The sequence below is a fragment of the Lepidothrix coronata genome, unplaced genomic scaffold (assembly GCF_001604755.1).
Source record: "Lepidothrix coronata isolate B3197 unplaced genomic scaffold, Lepidothrix_coronata-1.0 Scaffold113, whole genome shotgun sequence".
Lineage (NCBI taxonomy): Eukaryota > Metazoa > Chordata > Aves > Passeriformes > Pipridae > Lepidothrix > Lepidothrix coronata.
Genome location: NW_016690293.1, coordinates 807,194 through 816,050, shown reverse-complemented (window position 1 = coordinate 816,050; position 8,857 = coordinate 807,194). Strand labels below are relative to the sequence as shown.

General features: G+C 37.4%; 1 long non-coding RNA gene across 1 annotated transcript in view; it reads right to left on the bottom strand.

Annotated features, from left to right (window-relative positions):
- Nucleotides 1-140, bottom strand: part of LOC108502176 — a 14,647-nt gene extending 14,507 nt beyond the window's left edge. The window contains exon 1 of the long non-coding RNA XR_001876355.1: nt 109-140. This is a non-coding gene — a long non-coding RNA (uncharacterized LOC108502176). The remainder of the gene's footprint in view (nt 1-108) is intronic.
- Between the last annotated feature and the right edge of the window lie 8,717 nt (nt 141-8,857).

Sequence of the window (8,857 nt, the reverse complement as noted above, 5' to 3'; positions counted from 1 at the left end):
CAAAACTTTGTTTAAAAGGGAAGTCATTTTCAGCTGAAAATATTTCAGCAGCAGCAATAAAAAATTAACTTTAGCAAGTAGTTAAACCACACAAATAAATTTACTCACCTGCATGGTATAATTTCCTTATTTGAGTAAAGTTTATGAACTTCTCATGTGTCAGTAGGATGAATTCCTGGTAAAGAACTGATTTATTTCAGTGGACCAATCCTAACACAAATTGAGTATAAGATCAGGATAGGTGTCTGGCTTTGGTGATTCCTGATTTACATCATTAGCCAGCGGAACTGAACTCTGACATTTCTCCTTAAACATTCTTTAGTATTAAATGAAACCGGCTTGTTTGACCTAGTGTTGTTTGCTGCTCCACGGAGATAATATTAAACTGTACCCTAACATGTATGTACATTAACCCTGATGATCCTAAAGGGAGGTTGAACTTGTGCATGTATCAGAAGGCAGAATTTATGCCTGTACATATAATAACCAGAAATTTCAATTATATAGCTGGCATATGACAAATTTTAAATTGATTTCTGAATAAAAGCAAGCGCTTTACTGGTTTTAGCACTTGGCCAAGTCAACTGGAAAGAATGTGTAAACTTTACCTTTTGCCTACTCCATCTGCCTGTGCCTCGAGAGTTGCCTTTTCATAAGCCTTACTCGGGTTTTTGTTATCCACTCTACAGACACACTGCAATTTTTATTTTCCTTTCAACCACAGCAACCCTCGAGTCTAATAAGAACTGGCATTATGTTGATATTTTGTGAAATAATACTGTTTTTAAGGTTTATGTTTTGGGATGCCTGCAAAAATCAGCCAAAGCCATGCTCTGAAGAAGCTCAGGAAGCTGCAACGTGGATGTGACGAGTTCAGGGATACAGGGCAGGTCACCTCTTCGACTGCCTGGTAGCAAAACTCTTCGATGTGAAGGACCCGAGGACTCGCAGGGGGGATTTTTTTGCTCGGTGAAGTTTCTCTCTGGCCGATGGCTGCAGCTCAGAGCTCCTCGAGGGTTTTGGGAGGCTGCGGGCTCTCCGCTGGCCCCCGGGGGGAGCTGCAGGCTGCCGCAAGGCTCCGCTCCCCCGACCGGGCACCGGGAGCGGGACGGGAATGGGGACAATGCGGGTAAATCATCGCTGTGACTAAACAGCCCACGGTGGGAAAACAGCAATCCAAAAACTGACGACGGGTAGAAGTTCTTTTTCCACCTACAGCTGAGAATGTGTTTGATAAGCAACACCTAAAACATGTTAGGAAGGAGACAGTTTGTTTGCTTGAGAGTGACTTTCTTGGCAGCAGGATTTCTCCCTAATTTATAACCATTATATAAACTTCTGACTTCCAGATTCACACTGTGAAAATATTCAAGATGAACTAATCAGGGTGGAAATCTGAAATTGTTTCTGCATGGTTTATATCCCCCATCTGGCAGCACAGAACAAACAATATGACCCTGATGGTGTTTACATGAGTTACCTTGTTGGAGGAAATGATTGTACTTAGAAAATTGTCCTTGCTCAAGAAATTTAACAACTTGTTGGCCTAAGCAGGGCTTTATATCTTTTTATTCTCTTCTTTTTCCTTTTTTCCCCCTTGAATGTGTTTGAGGAGGGGAAAGTTATTAACCGTGAATTAGACCTTTCACACCACATCTGTCTTTTAACTAGTAGCCGAATGTAGGTTAAATGTTCGAAAGTTACTGTTGGTCTCTCTGCTCGCTCTCTATCGAGAGCTGTACTGGTGAGAGTCTTCAGAAATCCTTATTATTATTCTTATTACCTTTTAAGACATTCAATGTGGCTCTCTTCCCCCGCTAAAAAACTCGGCTGTCAGCAGTTTCAAGTGGCTCTGTAAATGCAGCGTGCATGGTCAAAAAGCAAAAACGTGCTCCCTGATTTTCATTTTGCTGCACCCTAAGTGCAGTTTCACTATAACAAAGTTTATTATGGCCAGTTTTCATGGCATTTGATTGGATTTGCAGTTCTGTCACTCATCAAGGTTTTCTTTTTGGTAGAGTTAGGGAGTAAAAGGTATAGCTTGACAAATACTAATAATGATAATAAGACAAATTTGTCTTCATGAACTCTGGACTTTTCAGCAACTTTAGAAGAAAAATTTTGTTTCAGTCATTGCCTTGCAGTGCAGAATATTTTGCGTTTGTAGCAGAGTCTGAATCTGCATCCAGAAGTGTTCCAGAAAAAATATAAACACATAGCGTTTTACCGTGAGAATTCATAACCCTAAAAGGTAATTATTTTTATAAAATACGGTCATTTAAATTAGACTTGTTGCACAAAGTTAGCATGGGGAAGACAATATGTCTTTTTTTTAAACTTAAAATAAGTGAGGTCTTGTGTAGTGAACCATTTAAATTTTTTGGCTCTAGTTTGTATTATTCTGTAGCTTTCAGTTGGCCTTCTAGTGATCACTGCGAATTAATGGGATATGACTCTGTCATGTGAGCTTTCCAAAAAAATGATGGAATTACATTAAATTTATTTTACTATGAATTCCATCTATGTTCTCCCAGAAAAATTCCTGGACACAAATAATTTTAAAAACAACAAATCTGGCTTGTCTTTCAGGCTGAAAATTATTTTCCAAACACTTAAATTCATAATTAAAAAGTGGGTTTTCTTTCATCCTGATATAAAGAGCCAAGATAATGCATACTTTGCATTAAAATTCTGGCAGTTTTTATACAGTTATTTCTTAGTCCAAATCAAATTTATATGCTAAATGATTTACATAAAGCATATAGCTTGAATGTTTAAGATGATTTGAAGGAAAACAACATATCCAATGTCCCAAAGTGACTCTGTGTTAAGACCTGGTTCCTAAATAAACTGCATATTTAATTTGGAATTTTTTTTTTACTTTTTTTTTTTTTTAAATGAAGGACGTGTTCTGTGTTGGAAGGAGCTGCAGCTATATAAAGCACTAAAAGAAGTGAATTCTATGGCAAAGCAAAACTACCATTGACTCTTAAGGAAACAGAATTACGGTCAAATTATAAAAAGAAAAAAAGGGAGATTTTGGACATACGAAATAAAATCTTATTTCTTGAATGCATTGTAGTGTTAGAGAGATCCTAAGGGTGTTTGAACATGACAAATTTTTAGGAACTGGGAGACGTGCAAGAACGTTGTGAACATTTAAAAAAAACCATATCCAGTTTATTTAAAAGATTGAATTACGCATTACTCAGTAGAATGCAAGGAAGTAAAAAAGAAAAGATTTCTTTTTGGAAGAACTTTTTGCCTTGTTTATAGGTTTAATGTGAAGAATGTAGATTTTTCTTTTTAATCACAATTTTTTTTTTTTTTCAGACAGATGAACAGCAATTATTTGTGAAAGTTTCAAGGACTATTTTAAAGTGTATAGTTATCAAATAGATTTTAAATTTGTTGACATGAAACCTCTTATCATTACTTACAGGAAATACAGATTCTAAAGAAAAAGAAAACTCTGAAAATGTTGACTAATATCTAAAGTAATACGGTGGAATGAGTGTTAATTTAAATCCTTTACATGATGAAAAAAAAGAAAAAAGTGAAGGTAAACTGCTGTTTAACAGCTTCCCACTGTTATATAAACTTTCAAACAACCATGAAATGTAGGTCTCTGGACATCACTTAAAAGAACCACAAATAAACAGAGGGTCGTACCACACTTCTGTTCCCTAATGTGTAACTAAAAGCTTTAGCTAAGAACAAAAAGTGTCTAAAACTCCTTTTTTTTTTTTTTCTACTGCCTTGTGTACCATAAACACAAATAAGCAAATCAGGGCTGGAGTGAGGAGGTAGGATGCTGCCTGCCTGTGAATAAGGCACAGAGGAGGTAAAAAGGCTGTTAATGTCTCCAGAGGGTCATCTTACCTTTGTGCATACAGCAGGCTGGGACATTTATGTAGCAAAGAATCACCTACTTAAAATATAAGGATGCTGCATTTAACACTCCTGTGCCAGAACACCTCTGGGGACTTGTATATCTTTCATGGAAATTTGCTGAAGTGTAACAGTTTAGCAATTACTTGGGACTTAGAATAATGGTGTACTTTTAACAAGGTAAAACGCAAGCAGGGCTGTTATATCTAATGTACCTCCAGCCTGCAAGGCTGCATCCTCTTCAGACCTACTGTGGTCATGACCAGAAATTTGTAGTGGTCCTAGATCACACAAAATTTCCCTGAAATCGAGGGTGGCCCTGTATAAGCTGGAATTTCCTCCTGAGAGGAAGCGTTGGTACCTGTGCTGTTAGACTGGCCATTATTATTATATTTATATGCCAAGCCAGGAAGAAGGGTCAGTACCTGGGAAGAAACCCAGCTCTGGGTGGTGGTACAAACCCACTACCAGAAAAAAATAATCATCTCTTAGCTGCACTTGTGTAATCTAAGCAGGATTTTTTTCTCCAAAAATAATACTTGCAATGCTTTTATCCCTTGACTCCAAAACAGTATAAATAAAACAATATAAATTAAAAAAAATATAAATAAAATCTGCAAAGGTAATTTTCTTTGAGTCTTGCTCCAAAACTATCCTACCTAACCCACTTAACAACCCCATCCCCCCCCTCAAAAAAAACCACCAAACCTCTCCTTTTGGGATTTCATTCTTGTTTTTGATTAAGCAAAGAAAGTGTTTAGGTAGCACAGTGACGAGCAGCAGCATAAATCCAAAGTCCACTGAATGTAGCATGTTTAGGAGAAAAGTGGGGCCTCTGCTTCAGACAGAGTAATTAATATCTATTTGGGTATAGGCTTCCTTGAAATATTCATTATGTGAAATCAGGTACTTACATGTGCAGCAATTAAGTTGATATATATGTGCGTATTATTTATTTATTTGTGTAATGTGTGTGTGATAAATTACCAGTATGTGGACATATTTTAAATCCTGTTCCTAATCTCAGTATTGGTCATGTAACCTAAGAAGGAATGAAGACATAAGCTCGAGCAGTGATGGTTATACAATACCACAACTAGAGCGGAACATAATAGGAATGTCATTACAGCACAGGGCTGCACACAAGCATTCTGACTGCTTGCAGGTTTTCTTTGGATGGTAAAACAAGGTGTGGGGGTGTAGGGGTGTGTGTATGTTTTTGTGTATAACAAGGATTAATCAAAGGATCCATATGCTCCCTTTGTTCCCATTTACAGGAACATTTCACGGCAGGAGCTCACTGGTGGCATTTCTAGAGTGATGTGTTAGGCGGATGTTGATGCAAAGGGTTACAAACCCTAGAATGAAGTCAAAAACATGTGAGTAACCCAATAATAATGCAATTTACAGAAGGAGTATCTACAGGAACAGAAAAGAAAAAATATATTCCCCATCTGGGCAGTTATTGAACATTTTTGACCGTGAAACACACAAAATGGGGTGGAGCAGAGATTTTCCTGGCTTGCCTTCCACATCAATCAGTTTGTTGGGAATTGTGCACAGCAAACACAGTTGTGCCACTCTGAAAAAGACAATGGATCAGAGAAACAGCAACAACATTTTTCCAAAATGACTGGTGGTTCTGGGGTCTCATTGGACATACTTTGAAGCTGTCACACTTTCAGGAAACATTGAAGCCCTATTCTCTGAAACTCAGGCCCTCTCAGTCAACTGAGGGCAAAACACATTGTGTTTAGGAAGGCTCCGAGTGAGGAACATGAAAATCTTCATCCAAGATAATTGTGTTCAGGGGATTTCTGTCACTGGAGTAAACAACTGTGGGACTTCAAATCCACTGTTCTTATTATTGATGGAAGAGATTTTCAGCCAAAATGGAGAAATAGCACACCATTGTGAAATAGCCAGAAAACCTAAAATTATAGATACCTTCTAAAAATAAGAAACATTTCAATGAATGTGCTGATCCCACACCTTTTCTGCATATGTACTAACACACAAAGCCAGTTTTTAAACTCATGAACATGCTTTCAAGTAACATATACAGGTTATACGATATTTGAGTTTTGTCACTGAAATGACTTTGTGTTTACTGTTGATGGTGTCTTAAAGGCTTAGGGCCCAAAATGGTACTTTTCACTTCTCAAATGCCCTACAAAGGTTTTTGTGAGTTCTCAAGACTACAATGGACTTTCACTTTCTTGAAATTCAATCTATTTTTTCTGATTTTTAAAAAAATAAACCAGTATAAGAATGTTGATGTGTAATTTAGAAGAACATATTAGGCCAAGATTAGCACTAGAGGTTGTTGTATTTTTTTAGTTCAAGATTTTTTTCATGGAAAAGTCAATTTCATCAATGTTTTTTAATTGTTAAAGAAGAAGCCAAGAAGCAAAAAATGTTTCTAGGTATCAAAGTGTCTTTTCAAAAAGAAAAACCCCAATTGTCTGATCATGTTTTTTCTTCCCTTTTTTTTTTTTTTGAAACTGAAACAGTCAAAACACAGTTTTATGTTCAACTGAAAAACTGAGAAAAAGGGAGAAATAGTTTCTCTTTCAAGAATGTCATCAATACATTTAATTATTACTGGAAGCAAAAGGCTCTGAGTGCTGGAATATTTTTCTTTTCCTTTTTTTCCTTTAACATACTTTTTTTGTGTATGTGTGTGTATCTGCCTTTACAAGGCTGTAAATTGTGATTAATCTCCCAATCTATCACCAGGATTGAATTACAATTCATAATGTGCTGCAAGACTAATTAATTTAATAGTCTTATGTAAGTGCACTCTAGCTGTGGCATTTTGAGCCTCCTCACACATGGTGGGTTTGAGACTCTGAAATGAATCTGAAACTTTTTAGGTTCATGTTCTGGGCAACCCTGAGAACGTGCCAGCTTTGGCTGCTGTGGTCTGTGCACACTTAGCTCTGACAGATATTGTTCGGGTTAGTCAAGCAGAAGGACAAGCACACATGTTCTTTCCACACCCATCCTCTCAACCCCATGTAAAATACCCCATTCCTAAGAAATCCTTCCTCAAATATCTTCCTATATGACTAACCGGAATAGACTTTCCCGCTTACTGTCTTCTCCTCATGGTCCAGACACCTTCAATTCTCCTTTGAGTTTTGAGAATGGTTGGACCAGAAGCAACAGAAGCTCCTATGGTCTATAATATTCCTGTAGTTGTTTGGTGCCCCAAAATTCAAAGGAGCTTAAGACAGCAGATTGACTTGTGAAATGTTCTTCCTCATCAGCTCAGTGAAGTCATCAGAGAGACAGAGGTAGGAAGGAATTGAGCCCAGAATATATTTTTATCTTATAATTCCTATACAAGCAATGAAAAAAATCATTATATCGGAAGTAGAAGAGTAAAGTTCTTTACTCTAGGAAGGAATTAAATTCCTCTTTCCATACACCAATGTGCATGTGCTCATCGGATCTTATTTTTTGTAACACAGATGAGGATTTTCTCCATGTTCTGATGTGCATTTCCACAATGACACTGATGGTTTTGTACATATTCTGTTCTGTATTTTCTAACATTGCTGTTGGCTTCCTGCCCATGGTGGATGTGTTTTTGAACTGCCGGTTTTGACTGTGTAATTTTATTTTTTTTATTTTTTTTTTTTTCTTCTGATTTACTAGCATGAGCTTTTACTCGGTGAGAAATGCTGGCCTAGGTTTATCCACAGCCCTGAAACTCATGAAGCAAAGAGCAAGTTCATTAATTGAAGACAAAAATGGAGCTTCCAGGAAAGGCCAGTGGATTTCCACCCCCACTGTACACAATCTTCTCTTGAGGCTCAAGAGGAGTTGGATCGTGAAGGTATCCCAATCCAACTTGGAAGGATTCCTAATTTCCTTTAAAGCTAAATTAGCTCTCTAGCACTGTCATGGTGAGACCACTGTCAACTAAAGCAGTGGAATACCATTGCCAGGGTTATCTCAGCTGCATCAGTCAATAGCTTTACAATTTTGACATTTGGGAGAAACAGTTGTAAGATTTTAATGAGAGCAGACACCTACCACCCCCAAGTAGCCAAATGGGCTAAAAATATCCCTTGTTTTGGTACTCCTAGGTTCCCCGAGGTTAGTGATATGTTTAATTTGCTGTCCATTTGAATACAGGAACTCCCTTGACAGGTTCTTGACAGTGGAGAGTTTTGTTAATGTAGGTCTGAATCAAGTAACATTCTCACTCAGTCCCCTTCTTTAGCTGTCATCAACAGTATATTGCTTTCATTTTGTTCATAAAATGAGGGTAACAAAGATTCCAAGGATCTGAAAGGTTCTCTGTTGTTCTTTATTTTCAAAATAGAACCATTCCCCAATAATCTTTCCCTATTTATTTATTCTGCCTTAACAAAAAACAAACAAACAAACAAATCCCCAAACAAAACAGCAACAAAAAAACCACAACAAAACCTCATGAATTAAAGAATACTTAACAGTCCTTGCTGTTCTGAAATTTTCTTTTTGAGGTTCTCAGTTTGAATTCCCGTACATTCCTTTCTTACTGATTATGGCTTCATGCCCTTTTCTTAGTAAAGTGTTCAGAAGCCCATGATGAAGCACAACAGGCTGACTGTGGTTGAGTTTATGGCAGAGTAGGGGCCTTCCTTTCTTGTTCCATGTTAGGAGCTGTACTGTAGCAACTACCCTGCTGAAAATGTAATCAGTTTGAGACCAGCAGCTTCTGGGAGGTAAGTGTGGCCATTTGCCATCAACTTTGGTTTACCAGATTACACACTGAGCAGTCTAGAGAAAGGATTATATGAGGAAGAAAAAGTTCTATTCAGATATTAAGCTTGTTCCCCTTGCATAAGATGCACCTTACCTTTTATATGGAAAATGCAGACCTTAAACATTCTTTTCTTATTCCTACCCGAGATGCTCCAGAGCTACATTTGCTACAAATGGTCCATCTGAGTAAGTCTGTGGATTAGTT